We start from the raw sequence: 17564 nt of genomic DNA on the forward strand, positions 1-17564 counted from the left end.
TATTTCAAAAATTTTTCTAAGGGAAAAAAATTATGATTTCATAAAAAATTAACTGTGATAGACATTAAGATAACAGATTGTTCACAGATTGAAGACTAATTATTTGAACAAACCATTAGTTAATAAAACTAAAGGATATTTATTGCAATTTTGAATATGACATAGTGTTGAATATGATAATGCAATAATGTAAAAAAGAGGATTGGATATAGAACTTGGATTCAAAGGCATTCTGCGTAATATTGATAATTAAAATCGCTTAAAAAAAGAAATTTATTTACTTTTACGAATTATACAATTTTATTTAAAAAAATTAAAGAAGTAACATAATATGAAGCTACAATAAAAATAATACATATATTGATTTTTTGTTTTTTTATAGCGGGTAGAACGTTTATTTATTCAAAATTTTAATAAAAATTTTTAATAATTTTTAAAAGAATTTGATTATATTATCGTGAAGATTTTCTCTCTATGGCATTATTACGGAACCATCGACACTGAACATTCCTTCGACAGACGCACTGCTTGGAAGTGCCGTGTTATATTTAATAAAAAAATTTCCTGATTCTAGTATAATCATTTAACATATCAATTTGCAATTGCTTGAATTGAAAAAACGATACAATTCTTCTTGTAAGGATTCAGTTTTTTTTGTTGCTGATTAAAATAAAAAAAATCGTCGTGATCATTGAATCTTTCATTAGTATTTGAGGAGATTTTCAGTAGAAGTAATTCCTAATAACTTCTAAATAATTTTTAGCAATTTTTCTTTTTTCTTTATTTAGCCAGTTCAACTTAAATTTTGGATGTAACAACTTGCGACGATTAATTCTTTTTTCTCGAATAACGTGCAAAATTTAAAATTTAATATAGTAAATTCTATAACATCTTTAATATCAGAACTAATGAAAAAATATTATTTCTTTATTTAAGAAGAAATTTATGTTAATTGACAAATTACCTTTTAATTAAACGTTGTTGAATAGCTATGATTAATGACTAACAATATGTAAATCCATTTTTGTTAAACTTTTCCATTTTTTCTTGTAAGGTTTTCAAAACTGATAACAAATGCCATGTACATCCCTGATTCACTCTATAATATATCTAATGCTCGAGCCAAAGGCTCCATAATCTAATTTAAGCAAAAAAAAAATTAGAGTTTACAATTCACTAAATTTACTTGTTATTAACTAGCGTACCTGAGAATATTTTTCTATAAATTTAATTTCGTTTTCTGTTAATCTTTGCAAATTGCAATAATCTAGACACTGATTAATTTTTTCGGAATCAGTCTTCAAAAGTGTTACTAGTTATAATATGGAATCAAAAGTAGAGTTCCATCTATTAAAATAAAAATTTAGAAAATGAGATAAGAAATTTAGACAATTGTTATTATTTCAAGAGAAAGTATATTTGCAATGGTGAATGAAAACACAATAAAAACTAAAAATAAATTTGTTCATCAATATAATCAATATCAAAGGATAGTAAATATAATATACAATATAATATATAATTTATTTAATATAAGAAATGATGAAAAGGACCTAAATTTTTTATCTTCTCGATGTAATAATAAAAAAATTATGAATGTCACCAGTCCTAAATCCGAATAAGTCTCATATTTATTATAGTCTGCTATAAAAATTTTTTTACCTTTTTAATAACAGGAGTCCTTAATAACAGGACACCACTAATTTCCTTTATTTTATCTGCGATTTGTGTGGATTGATTTTGTTTAGTTCACAATTTTAGTAGTTTGACAAATATTATTCTATATTTTTTCTTATATATAGTATCACTATCTAAAATTTTTTTATAATCTCTCACAACAAGATTCAAAGTATGACTCACATCTATGATGTGGCGGAAGAGTAAATAAATTTTCTACATTTATATTTTCTGCCTCAACCATAAGTTCACTTTAATTGTGAAATTCTATAGATTTTTCATCATTTTCATCCTTTTGGAAATTTTTAATAAGATTATTTATAAAGTATATTAAAATATTTTATATTATTAATTATATCTATTTTAATAATTATGTATATTATTTAATTATATTTTATACATATTAATTATATATAGAATGTCTTACCTAATATGACTATCTCTTTTATTTTCGCAGAAATAAGATCAGATAAAAAATATGTTTAAACAAAAATTGTCTGGTTTGGAAGAAAATAAAATAATAATAATAAAATTAATTTTCAAAATAATCGATTTTTCAAGATCATATGAAACTGATTATTATTTTCTAAAAAATCTATTTGAAAAAATGATAATCAACTTTCAATTCTAAAAAATCAATTTTTTGAAAAACATTTTATTATTATTTGTTTCTCCCTCTATACATAGGCCATGCATATATTTTTTATTCGATCTTATTACAAAGATAAAAGAAATAGATAGTTTTATTAAATAGAATATCTTATGTATTATATATTAAATAAATTTTTTATACATAAATATTATAAATATTATCCATATAGAAACATATTCTTACAGTGTAATAAACTTTTTAAAAAATATACAAAATGTATTTGAAATGTTAACTTACTGAAAAGCTTTAACAAAAGTTGATCCATTGTCGGTTGTTGTACAACATATTTTATTTTGGATATGGTATTCAAGAAAGAGTGAATTAATTGCCTGAACTAAAATATCATATGTATGTTTTTCAGTCATCCTGCGGCAAGCTAGTGCAGCCGATTCTCTCTAAAGTTTTAGGATTAAGATCCAATGGATTGTTATTCCTAAATAACTTCTATAAATTTAAATTTTAATTAAATTAATAAAAAAACAAAAATAATTTCTCAATAAAAACATAATAGTGTAAGAATTAGATGACCGTAAGCGGTCATGAAAGAGATTCGGAATATAAACAGCTAACAGAGAGGAGCCGTCGTGGTCGTGCAGACTAAGTGTCAGATTAGTAAACGAAGGATCCCGAGTTCAATTCCAGTCGGTCTCCGTTTATTTTTCCGAATCTAATAAATATCTTTCATCTCAGAAGTGGGATTCAGCCCATGTCAGAGAGGATACAGCCTATGTTACCTGATAGGGAGAATTCAGTCGATTTTGTGTGTGTCGTTTGTATGTTGTTCAAAATGAACCAATTCGGGGAGTTAAAATACTCCAATGTGTTGTTGATTGTTCAAAAGTGGACGAAAAAAGTCGGGGAGTAAAAGTACTCCAATGTCATGTCGATTGTTCAAAAAGTGGACGAAAAAGTCGGGGAGTAAAAGTACTCCAATGTCGTGTCGATCGTTCAAAAAGTGAACGAATTCGGGAGCAGAAGCTCCAAGTTTCGGATAAAATTCCGGTAGATGAAGACTTGGTACATTCGGGACGAATGTAATGCCAGAATGGCCGAGCTGTAGGAATTAGACGACCGTAAGCGGTCATGAAAGAGATTCGGAATATAAACAGTTAACAGAGAGGAGCCGTCGTGGTCGTGCCAGACTAAGTGTCAGATTAGTAAACGAGGGATCCCGAGTTCAAATCCAGTCAGTCTCCGTTTATTTTTCCGAATCTAATAAATATCTTTCAATAGTATATCATTAATATATTTGTATAATAATCTCGATGACATTAAGAGGACCCTCGTGGTAGCGCTCATTTGTTATATCATCATGCCTGAGCGCGTGAAATGTTAGCTCTATGATTAGATCGACTTTAATCGCTATTAATTTAAAAATTATTATAGCCTCGGCATTTTCATATTAGAATTTTCGTTCTTATTTTTAAGTCAGGAATATGTCATAAAAATTTCGGTCGCGAGTTGCGGGACACCCTATATATATACTACCCTCCCATACTAATGGGTATTATATATATATATATTATATACCCATTTTATATATATATATATATATATATATATATATATTATACAAATATACATTACAATATAGATTGCGCATCTATATACGTATCTATGCGCAACAACATTTAGAAAGACAGAGATATATGTGATCTGTTCTCTTCTTCATTATACAAATGAACAAAGAAAACATCTAATCAACTACTGTTCTCATGTCTACAGTGAAAGCGCATAGTCTATTATATAAATTTATGTATATTCTAAAAAAAGAAATGAAAACGTCAAAATAGAATATAAATACTAATATAAATTATGTGTGTATGTATAAACCTTTTCGCTTTGCTCCATAAATCTGCCGTTGTTGCAACTATTTCTATTTCCGCTAATTTCTTTTCTAGAGCAGTTTTTATTTTAAAAAATCTTTCTCTTAATGTCTTTCTGCACATTACAGAAATATGTGAAGGAAGTCCAATTCTAATAAGATTAATAAATGCTGGAATATTAGCAATGGAAAGGGGTTGAATATTTTCAACAATAAAGCGCAATAGAGCTTTATCCAATTGTTTTTGAGTAACTATTGAGGTCTTTCCATCTTCAATATATGTTGCTTATTTGGAATAATATTATTCAAGGAATCTTCATTAGAAGTTTCTTTGACAATTTAATTTTTGCCTTATCTATGTTCTCCAATAAGTATGGATGTTTTGTCTATTAATTTTATACTGTTGCCAATCTGTCGACATTCTGCTAACATTTTGTTGACTTGGTTTTCACATATATTTCGCCATTATATTTATTTATAATTTATTATTATTATGTATAGCTTACAATATTACACTGTATATATATTCTACAATATTTTATGCAAACAAGAGATTATTTTTTCAATTTTATATAAGAATAAGGAATTAATATATTTGTTGAGGAGAAGGATGTGCCAGGAAAGAAACGACCCGTGTAGTCTTTACGCTGAGTTTATTATATTGAAGAGTCCATACACGTAGCGAAAAGCACAGCGAGCGGGCCCGATGAGAAGAACGAGAAATACAATAAGGGGGGGGAGGGTAGAGAGATAAATCGCGACATCTCGCGATTTATATCGCGGCGTCATAGCGCGGTGGTTCACGCGCAACACTTGAGCTCCAACACTTCCCCTCATTGTGCGAGAACTAAAGGATCCTAACGGGTTTAAGCATTTGCGATGACCTGTCAAACTCTTCGTAAGTACATCGGCAGCCATGTCTTTCATCGGCACATACTTTAGCTCTATACCGTGGTTTCTTACAGCTTCTCGCACTAAGTACCGGGTGTCTATATCGCTTCGTCGCGCGAATGGAACACTGCATTTGCTACGAGTTTCTGTGCATCCAATTTATCGAATAATTGGATATCGGCCAAATTGTCGAAGCCGAATGAGAAATCGCCGTATATCCCTATATACTCTGCTTCGGTCGAAGATAAAGTAACGGTCCGTTGCTTTAGGGATTCTCAGGATCATTAGCTAGAATGAATGCGTAGCTGGTATATGATTTTCTATCGTCGGGGCAATTCGCCCAATTGGCGTCCACGTATCAGCGAGCAACCTGTCCGCTTATATGAGGTGCCGGAGTCGAACGTACCCCGTAAATAACGCAGCATGCGTTTAACGATAAACCAGTGGGTCTTGTCATGACAGTCGTTGAAACGACTCAGCTAGCTGACTGCGTGCGCAATATCAGGCCTCGTTGCCGTTGCTAAATACATCAGCGAACTCATGAGTTAAAAGGCTTTCTTTGCTTTTTTGGCATCCTCGGTATTTCGTCTCTCTATCTCTGACGACCCCAGGCCTGATGCTATGGACGTGGATACAGGCTTGCAGTTTGTCATCCCGAAACGAGATAACACTTCCTCCAGAACCTCTCTGGATCGAAAATCCCTCACTTTGAACGAATTCCAAGGCAACGCCCCACTTCACGGAATTCCTTGATCAAGAAGTTTCTTTTTAGCCCATTCTTGAATTTTGCTATCTTGAACTGTTTCGAGATATGATTAAGATATCATCCACGTAGACAATTATAATCGCCAAATCTGCTCCTCGACCACGGAAATAAACGCAGGGATCCCGGACTGGGTAGTCCCCCAGGCTCTTGAGCTCTCGTCGACCTCTAAGTGAATGTGCCATTGGCGACCGGTCTGACGTAGCCGTACAATGCCTTTTTCAGCAGACACACTTTATCTCCTGCACGGAGGGTCTCGAGCATCTTTTGGGTTTTTACGTGAGTTGTTATCTTCTTCGATTCGATTCTCGTTAAGAATTCCAAAATTTCTTCTGTCATTTCCGGAGCTTCCATATATATTGTCTTTTCCAGTACGCCATTAAGATACGCCGCTATCACAGTGATTTGCTCGATCATCATCCCACATTTTGATGCTGGTGCAGTCGCGAGGCAGATAGAACTCAAAACTAGTGCGACGGGAGAGAAAGCCTCGTCATAATTCATACCAGGGCGTAGGGCAAACCCTTAGTGATGATTCTTGCCTTTGTCTCCAGATCATTGAGATGGTATTTATTCCATAAAACGAATCTGCTGTCTATAACTTTCTCACCTCTCGGACGATTGACCATGTCTCGGGTATCGTTATATATGACATTCTTTAATTCCTTTGTCATAGCACCATTCGTTTGCGTATGCATTTGACACCGCTTGGGACAGAAGTATTTCCACCATAGACGTCGCGCATTCGCTGTAAAATCAATTGTTTTAATAGAGTAGTTTTTCAAACGGGTCCGCGCGATTGATAAAAATGCTTTCTAGTTTTTGCTACATCTTTCGGGACGTGATGCAATTTTTTACCTGTTTTAATTTTGAGGCGCCGATTGATAAAATTATGTCAGACCTTGCCATTCTTGATACATTCCGCTTCTGCTCTCAAATTCGACTCATCGTTCGATGTAATTTTCGGCTTCAATTTAACGCCGCTGATATATTCTCACTCGTCATTTTTTATTAAGAAAACCTCCATGTGTATCTTCCACGTGTCATAGTTTGTCTTGGTCAGCATTTCGATCCTGGTTATGCTGTATGCGGCCATCTTGAACACTGATGCAATAAACCGCCGTATACTTAGCACGTGCGATCTTATCTCTTTTCGACGTGTATAACTATAATACTATAAGTTCGCATGACCTGGGCCCATAACCTGTTGAGGAGAAGGGTGTGCCAGGAAAGAAACGATAACGACCCGTAATCTTTACGTTGAGTTTATTATATATTGAAGAGTCCACACACGTAGCGAAAAGCACAGCGAGCGAGCCCGATGAGAAGAACAATGAACGAGGAATACAGTAAAGGGGAGGGGATAGAGAGATCTCGCGATTTATATCGCGGCGTCATAGCGCAGTGGTTCACGCGCAACGCGGGAAACTTGAGCTCCAACAATATTAATATATTCCTATATTAAATTATGTCATTTTTACAAGTTTTTATTATTTTAAAAACGAGTAATAAAAGTTAGGATATAATATAATAAAACATTTATTCATTATTTAATTAATATAAATAAGCGATCATTTGATGAGAGGAAAACAAAGACTGAACGCATATATTATTTACAAAATGGACTTTATATAAAATGCCTTTGAGACATTGATTTTTATAACATAAACAAATGTGTTATTTCAAAGATACTATGAGAAAGCAAACATTTACAATTTTGCATAGAAATATGGTTAATTTTTATAGATTTTTTTTTATTTTAATATATAACAAAGTCATTAATTTAAATAAATGAAATATTAGAGTATAAAAAACTTCATAAAACTATTATTCCACTGTAAAGTAATAATTATTTATTTATTATTTATTCTCTATCTTCCTCTTTCCTTTTTACTGCTTTTAAAATTCATATTTATGCTCTATCAAATCTATCAAAATAATAATATTATTAAGGAGTGGCTCTTAATATATAATATATAATCATAATATATGAGTATCCAAAATTATCTTAATCTCATGCAAGAAACAAGAATTCTTTTAAATAGCGTACTAATAAACAAAATTTACATTCATATATTTTCTGAAATTTATAGTTGAAGTTCTACTTGTATGTATGATTTTCTTGCCAATGCAAATTTTACACAAAAATGCCAAGTTTTTCTGGTTTCCAAGTTTTTTTTGTATTATAAATATTTTTGCATATGCTGGCCATGGCATTTTACAATCTTCATTCGACGATTGGGACGTTTTTTTTATCATTGTTTCGATTTTTTTATCTTATATCTGTATTAAAAAAAACGAAATAACTTTGAAATTATTTCGCACTATCTTATACAGCACAAATTCTGCAATTATATTGCAGCAAAATTTGTGCTGTGGCGGTCCCCCGCTCACACAACTAATATCTAGCAAAATATCCACGAAAAGCACCATGGCCCGCATGGCGCAGTGGTAGCGCGCCAAGTCTCATACACCTGAGGACCTAGGTTCGAATCCCACTGCGGCCAACATCTTTTTTCGTCATCAAAATTCATCATATCGTGAACAACGCTCCTCCATCACCAACCGCTACAATGCTATATAGAATTTGTGTTAATAGAAAACTCTTTTCCCGTTTTAAATTAAAACTGTTCTTGATCAATAGATATTAATACTATTTGTATTCGTTTAAGAATATGAATCTCTTACATTGTCGATTTTTTTATCCTTTGTACCAATTCACACTTAAACTTCGATTTTTGATTGCGTATTTTCCGTTCGTGCACGTCCATGTTTTGAATCACGTAGAGAATATAGTGAGTCCATCCAATAGCGCAATTATTCATTAAACAGCTTAATAGCAGTCGAATCGTTTGATCATTCTTATTTTATATCTAACCAATATACCATATCTACCAATCACATGAAAACTGAGTTCGGAAATGTCATCTGAGTGCTCCTACATATTATTTTATTCTTGTTTAACATTCGGTTAAGAATACAAAGGATAAAATAAAACATGGAGTACTCGAATACATTGCTGTCAGAAATGGCATTCTGCATCACGGTAGCGATGGTAGGACAGTGGTGGGGCGCAGCGCGAAGCACGCACACAGAACACGAGCCACGCTATATGTGCTCGGCGTTTGACTATCTTCGGATGGTAGAAGAGAATCGGAATACTCTCTCACGCTCGAAGCGTTGTGCGAGGAGAATAGAGATATTACCGTACTCTCTCTCGCTCAACGCGTTGCGAGAAAAGGATAGAGGTGCTATCGTACTCTCTCGCGCTCGACGCGCTGCGAGAGAGAGTATGATAAAATCTCTATTCTCCTAAATTACAAATAAATTTGAAATATATAAAGTAACGATGAAAAGAACTATTAAATTAGTTATTAGTTACTAAAAAAATGTAATTAAGTTAAGTTACAGTTATAAATGGAAAAAAGAAGTTAAGTTATATTTACCGAAAAAAAGTAACTCTAACTGTAACTTCGTTACAAGTAACGAGTTACTTCCCGGTTGTTACGATGTATCGGAGCTCGCGCATTCGTTCCGTAAAAGAAAAGAATCGTGGAGTCCACTGGACATAGCAATAATATTTTTCGGAATATTATTGCTATGTCCAGTTCGGAATATTATAAAAATGTGATATCTTTTTCATGATATTATATTCAATATATTTTTTCGTGATATGTGTACAGTATTACGCAGTATTCGTAATTAATAAAAATGTTAATAAAAATAAGTTAATAAAAAAGATTTATTTTAACTATTTTTTTGTATAAGATGTGAAGATCTTCCGAAGAATCCTGGTGCAAAGATTAAGGCATTTAGGGACTTGTGTCCATGAGGACTTTTATGCCCGTTTCCTCTGAACGTGGTTCAATTCAGAGTTCCTGTAAACTACGTTCAATTTTAAACGCAGTTAATCTTCGGTCAGTTTGTTTTTTGTTTTCCTTCAACTTTATCTTAGTTTCGATCAACTAAATGTATATCTAATGCCTGCTACCTCAAATTAAATTTGTATCAAGCAATATGATTAGTGCATAATGAGCATAACGGAAAGGATGCGCAACGAACTCAGTTGAAAAATTTGACGATAAAAATAGACGAGATGATCAAGCATTAATATTAATAATAAATATTAATATATAATATTAATATTAATATCATAAAAGATCCTGTTGTAAACAATCGAAGTGTTAAAAGAAATTGCTGCATTGGAGTTATAGGATTATTTCTGTAAAAATAAATATTTATATTAATCAGTAGTTTCTCTAAGTATATGATATGAGGATAATTACAATAAAAAAATTTACATACTTGTTAGATAGAAATGTTAACGCTTCTTCTATGTTCTTCAATATCAATAAAACACTATTTTTATTTAGGCGAAATCTTTTTAATGTCGTCTAAATCCTCAAAAATAGTTCATACGTAATTTAAGAGTCTTCTATCAATCTTATCCGATGAAAATATCATATCTTATAATATTTTCGGATAATGATAAAATATTATAATATGCCATAATAATCCATGTTAAATTTTGTATACGTATACGAAACTAAGTACAGAAAATACATTGCACATACTCTCAAATATTGATATCTCCACATACATCTTACGTCTTTTACTTAAACGCCGTTCAAACTTGTTAATTGTTAACCAAAAATGGGCATTCAGAATGAACGTCGTTTAACTGACTTGAATTTGATGGAAAAATTTGGTGGAATACAAAATGTCATTGATCGACATTTAAACTCGGTTCAAATTTTGAATCATATTGGAGGAAACGGGCATTAATTAACTTGACATAAACAGGCAAAATATTAAAATTTGAAGCGATTTGACCGAAAACCAAAAAAATTTTCCGCACAAAATTTATGCGAAGTTCTTTTAGAGAATTCTTTCCAATTCTGTTGATGTCATTGATTGTTTTGAATAACTTCTTATTAACTTTTAACTGACAACTTATCAAGTTCCGAACGTCAATAGAATTTAAATCTGGACTCATCACTGGATGAAAACTGAGATGTCGAGAACCATGAAATGGTCCTACAAATTCTCTTGCAATGAAGTGAGAACGAACGTTATCTTGCATTGCGTAAAATAAATTGGTCTCCAATTTTTTGCCAATAAAATAGAACTTGTGAACGAAGAATCTCATTGATATTTTGGGTTACTGTTAGACTCAGAGGAAGAATTACTATTAAGTTTGTATGTTGGATCATAGTGATTTCTAGTTAAATCATAAGCGAGCCGCCATTAAACGCTCGAGCTGCTGCGACACAGACACGATCGAATCTTTCATTATGTCGTCGCCAGACACAAACTCATCTATTATTGACAAAACAAAAACGAGATTCGAAAAAAACTTACCTCTACTGTCTCTAAGTTCAGTCGATGTGAATTCTTGCATATCCAACTGAGTTTGGATCGATAAGCAATCATTAATATTAGCACGTGCTTGGTTTCATGGTCAGCTTCTTTCAAGCTATTCCGGGCGCTTTGATTGCTCACAGTCTCTGATTGCTTCACCGATCTTAAAAAAATTGAGCTTTAAGCTATGTAACGAGCACTTGTATGTTTTCTCATAATCATGTTAACAATGTTATGATCTTTCCGAGCGGATGTGATGTATCTACTTTGATCTCTTCTTCTTCGTTAAAGCCCCGTGTCTTGGTAACTCGCCTATACATGAGTTAACAGATTGACTTACATTAAATCTAGTAGCTACGTATCGTTGAGATTATTTTTCAAGATCAAAGCGATCTGAGTCACTTGATTTTCGTTAAGATGTTTTATTTTTGAATAAACTGTTTTTCTGTTAAAGACATAACAGACAAAAAAGTTTTGAGTGATGCAAACAAAATATTGCAAACAAAATATACTGAGAAACTCAATATCGAATCTTATGCGGATTAATTACAATGAAGTGTGTTATTTTCTTTTTATGAGAGAATATTTAGCCGTGCCTCTCTCTATTGGTGATGTACTGTACTGTGCAGGGGTTGAAAAATTTTTTTGAAAAAAAAAAACAATTCAAACATACAATTTCACACAATTTAAACACAGTCAGCATACTTTAAACTGTAAAAATATATCACACATGATGAATAATCTCTTCGTAGAGCATATCGGGTAACGTGAAGGCCGGTGGTACTTAATCTTACGAAATGCAGAGTTTACTTTGGGATCTAATAACTCAACTAGGCATGCTAGAACAATGTTCTTGATATGATTTTAAAGGAAAAGTTCCCGATTTTAAAACCAATATAGTGATATTTTTTGTTTCATCTTTGGCTTACTCGTAAAAAGTTGCAAAGTCGTAAAATTTACATGATTGTAACACGATCTGCTTTTGATCTTTAGGAAAGAAACAATTGGATGGAGCGAAAAATATCACTTTAGTTATTTTAAAGGTATTACTTTAGTTATTTTAATTTTATTTCGAGGTTTCATCTTTTAAAATGCACTTACAAGGAAGGGTATGGAAGTGTTCTCCTCCGATTTTGATAAGCTTGGAATATGTTATATTCTAGAAATATAACATAAGGGACACGTATTTTTTTATACGTGCCCGTTTTGAGTTTTAGGGAATAAAACACCCTCTTCAAAAAAATTCATTTTTTTATTTCAAATATTGTCGAAACTATAAGAGATACAAAAAAATGTTTTTGGATAAAAGTTGAATAGTTACAAGAGTACTTTATAATAGTAATGTAAAAAAATTTACAAAAAATTTAAACAAATCTTTCACTACTTTATATATTTTTTTTAAATTTTGCATTTTTTTATGACAAAATTAAAGATTATTTCAATACGAATCCAACCATAATAATAAAGTTATTTTTCGATTTATCATTTTTGAAAAATAATTATAACGTCTATGTACGCGTGCTATCCGTGTTCGTTCGTGCGCTCAATTTTTCAATCAATGGGTTAATCTCATTAACATTGGTTGCGTCTCTAATAACATTGATTGCGTGAAAGAATGTTGAAGACAAATCAGTACAATATAGTATTAGGTTGGTAGGAAAATATCGGTTTTATGTTATTTGACTTTGCTACTTGTTTTTGTAAATAAATATTTCTTTCAGTATATTCATTTTATATACTATTTAAAACACAGATTTTGCTCTGTATTTCTCTGTCATTTATTTTTACTATTATTTTGTATCCATTATTATTTAGAGAATTCATAAGAAAAGAAGCAACTGCGAGCGATATTCTTGTACGAATTCAAATTAGGCCATAAAGCAGCAGAGGCGACTCATAACATCAACAGCGCATTCGGTCAGGGAACCGTAAACGGACGATGCAATATTAGTTTCAAAAATTTCAAAATGGAAATGAGAGCCTTGAAGAATCTATCGGCAATTGACAAATTAAAGGTGTTGATCGAGGCAGACAACGCACACAACGATTCTAGAGCTTGCTATAAAGTTAGACGTAAGTCAACAGTTTTGGGCCTAAGGCAACTTGGAAAATCAAAAAGCTCGATAAATGGATGCCTTATGAATGAAAATAAAAAGAATTTTTGTTATGATGTATGCCCTGCGCTTTTTTTGCATAACAATAACGATCCATTCCTCGATCGCATTGTAACATGCGATGAAAAATGGATTCTATACGACAATTGGCGACGCTCAGCACAGTGATTGGACCACGGCAAAGCTCCACAACACTTCCCAAAGTCGAAGTTGCACCAAACGAAGATCATGACGATTTGGTGGTCATCAGCCGGTCTGATCTACTACAATTTCCTGAATCCAGGCAAAATCATCACGGCAGAGAAATATTGTCAAGAAATCGACGAAATGCACTGCAAACTTCAACGCCTGCGCCCGGCATTGGTCAATAGAAAAGGTCCCATTCTTCTTCACGCCAATGCTCGGCCACACGTCGCACAATTAATGCTGCAGAAATTAAATAATTTAGGCTACGAAACTCTGCTTCACCCACCATACTCGCCAGATCTCTCGCCAACCAAATACCTTTTTAAGCACCTCGACCACTTCCTGCAAGAGAAAGTCTTTAACAACCATGGTGCTGTTGAAAATGCCTTCCGAGAGTTTATCGATTCCAGAATGTTGGAATTCTACGTTACTGAAATAAATAAACTTGTTTCTCGTTGGCAAAAATTGATTGCAATAGTTTTTATTTCGATTAATACTTTATCCTGAGCTGAAATATATGCGTTTAAAGTTAAAAGTTAAAAACCGATATTATTTTCCTACCGACTTAATAAATATTGAAATAAAAATTTTGTAGTCACAATAAGAACAACAATAATAATAATAATAAAAACAATAATAAGACAATTATAGTTAATAATATAATTATAGTATAATTATATGAGTTTATTAAACTGGTAAAGCTGGTCTATATTTTTGATAATATATCAAAGGATATATGAGAAACTTTTGACAATAAAAAACAAGTTATGAATAAAGAAATTATTATTTTTATTAATAATAATCTATTTTTTAACTAGTAATTTATTTCTTGTATAGCGTTGCAATGATAAAATGTTATGACACATTTAAAAATTTTTATCAGTAATAAGTTAATAGGTTATCGAATACATTAATTATTGCAGTTGGCTGCTCTACAATTGAAACTATATGTATGTAGTAATATTTTATAAAGATAATTGATAAGAGTGCATCTTTTTAATAACGTTACACATTTTTTGAAAATTTTATATTTTTTCATGACGAAATTAAAGATTATTTTAATATGAATTCACATATGGAAAAGTTTCTTTCCCACATATTATTTTCATAATAATTACAAACGCTTATATATGCATGCTATTCGTCCGCCAATTTTCCTTTCTTCTTTCAGAAATCCTAATAAATCTTGATCAATAGAATATATTTGACATTAACCACTGCAATTAGCTATTGTACTATTAATAAAAGTAATTATAATTTCTTTATCCATAACTTGTTCTTTTATTGTCAAAAGTTTTTCATATATACTTTGGTATATTGCCAAAAATATTAGACCGGCTTTATTAGTTTAATGAACTCACTATAATTGTATTATTACTGTTATCATTCATTATTATTGTTATTGTTGCTACAAAACTTTTATTTCAATATTTACTATATTGTACTGATTTGTCTTGGGCAAGGAGCTTTGTCGAATGAAAGAAACATTCAGTACCAATCCATTTTTCGACAAGAACAAAACATTGATTAATTCTTGAAATTATCAAATAAGCAAGAAAAAGTAAGTAAATTAAAAATAGTAAATTAATAAAATAAACATAATTGTAATTAAATTCTTTTCTTTAAGATGCAAAAACAACAGAAGGAAATAATGAATCATTTTAAAAATTAGAAATACCCGAATTAAAATGTATAACAGGAAAGGAAACAGAAGACCAAATGAGCAATATATATTACCAAAGCTCAACGCTAAGGAAAAGGATTTGCGAAGAGTGTTTCGATCCAGTAAATTCCGAGGAATATAAAACTATGACCCTTGGGGCAGGGCACAGCTTCTGCATTTTCAGTCTCAGAAAATATTAAGACCAGATGTTCTATTTGCAATAAAATATTAATGAAAATTCAAAGAGTAGTGGATTGTTCAGATCGTTTTTAAAATTACATTAAAGAAAAAAACCAATCACAGAGGAAACAATAATCATGAAAGTATATATGATAAAATTAATAGAACCATAAACACACACGCCGCACGCACGCACGCACACAAATAAAACAATAAACCTTATGTAATTTAAAATACTTAAATATATACACATACACACACACATATATATATATATATATATATATAAAAGAATCTAAAAAAATATCTTTGATTAAAATAGAAATAAATATCCTCCCATTGTGATATAAATAAATAAATAAATAAATAAAAAGGAAAAAATAGAGCATATTACGCATTTAAACTACATTGCACGTTAAAATATTATAATCTCATAACCAATTTTATCAAACTATTAATTAATTATGAAATTCCGATAAAGTTAATTAAATAATAGAAATTATTAAGTAATAATAAAACTAGTCTAAACTATATCTTTAAAAGGAAATAAATATATTATTTAATAAATATAAATATAAATATAAATATAAATATAAATAAATATAAATATATTATTTAAAAGTTGATTCAAATTAAGGAAAAATATTAAAGCCCCTAACTACTCAGCGAAGAACTCCGCGTTGACGGTAGCGATGTATCGTCGCGGTGAAAAATAGAAGTTCATATCTTTGTTCATCTTATTCTTGTCCTTGTTCATCTTTATACAAGTGACATGCAGACAACGAAATTTTTTTTATAATATAACGGCTATTTTCGTTATTGTGTGCTTAATCATGCAGATATGACTTGTTTCACACTTAGATTCGTAAAAGTGGGCGACAGCTAAAATTATCGTCAGACATTATATATGAAAGCATTTTTTCCACTTCTTTCAATAGCTGTCAAATCGTGTGTTTTCTGCCTGAACAGGCTCCTTTCAAGTGCCCTTTACAGCTATTTATTGATTCGAAGGGGAAAGATAGCAGCCGTTCATTTTCACGAGTGTTTTAAAGCCATATCAGGTGTTATTTTAGTCAAATATCTCTTTATTTGCAAAACTACCGTTATAAACTTTATGTCATTTCTTATCTATGACGTCACGATTCCAATATAGTCGCGGTAACTACTCATTCTGGGGTCTTAATAGCTAAAATTCTTGCATCATTAATAATATATAAATAAGTAAATTTTATATTTTGTTAGAATTAACTAGTATTATTCATACGTAGTAACATAAAATATTATCTTAATGTCTCTCATTAAATTAATCTGTATGTGTCCTACTAATACTTTTATATCCAAAAAAATTAGAGGAATCATATTGCATAACAAAAAATATGTACTATTTAAAAAAACGATGGCTATAAAAAAAGCTCGAAAGTAATACTATTTACAATGAAATTGATAATGTTATCATCTTTCCCTCTCGAAGTTATAAAACTTTTGTCTGAAATATGTTTTTATATCTTTTATATTTTTTGAGATATTTGATCTACTACGTTTGAAATAAAACACATAAATAAAGCACAATGTAGTATATTAATAATAGAAAATTCAACATTTTATTTATTTATAAAAATAAAAATAATTTAACAAAGAAGATATCTAAATAACAGTTTGGAGCAAAAAGCATACAGATAGCATATTTCTCATACGGCGATACTTCTGAGACACAGCCGATGCTTCGGCGACTTGGCCGCTGAGTCTCAAGTGATGGTGGGGGAAGCCTCCCAAATCAGACCGAAATGTGCAACTAATTCCGAGCACTAGTTTAAAATATGACTTAAATTTGTTTCAAGCTATTTCCTTGACGATCTACTCCGCACGTTCGTTTCTTAGGATACTCTGTGAATAAAAGTCCAGAATAGTATAGTGTCGAGTTGCAGTTTATTCGCCAATAGTATTTTTTTCTCTAATTCAATAAATTAAGTTTAATTTAGTTATCACATTTGTTTATATTATTATAAAGTGATTTTAAGATGCTGAAAATGATGGCTTCCTACTTGAGTTTTGTAATGATGTTGAGGGCTTGAAGTATAGCCCATGCTTTCGCTGTGAACATGATTCAACTGGGAGCTTGATAAATCTGTTATTTGATGAATCTGTTAAGTGAGGGAATATAGGTGTTCGTCTCTATGAGCTTCGATCCTAGAGCCATTCGTGAAAAGAGCTTTAGCTTTGAGTACTTTCCTCATGACGAACGAACATTAATC

General features: G+C 31.3%; 1 protein-coding gene, 1 non-coding gene and 1 pseudogene across 8 annotated transcripts in view; 2 read left to right on the top strand and 1 right to left on the bottom strand.

Annotated features, from left to right (window-relative positions):
• The window catches only part of Wdr62 (WD repeat domain 62), a 249240-nt gene that overhangs the window by 134833 nt on the left and 96843 nt on the right, over nt 1-17564 (top strand). The window lies entirely within an intron of this gene.
• LOC148934854 (E3 SUMO-protein ligase ZBED1-like) lies at nt 767-11948 on the bottom strand (annotated as a pseudogene).
• On the top strand, nt 8242-8315 carry TRNAM-CAU (transfer RNA methionine (anticodon CAU)). The gene has a single exon. It is a non-coding gene; the product is annotated as a tRNA-Met (tRNA).

This window comes from Pogonomyrmex barbatus, unplaced genomic scaffold (assembly GCF_055798465.1).
Source record: "Pogonomyrmex barbatus isolate J1 unplaced genomic scaffold, ASM5579846v1 scaffold7, whole genome shotgun sequence".
NCBI classification, from domain to species: Eukaryota; Metazoa; Arthropoda; class Insecta; order Hymenoptera; family Formicidae; genus Pogonomyrmex; species Pogonomyrmex barbatus.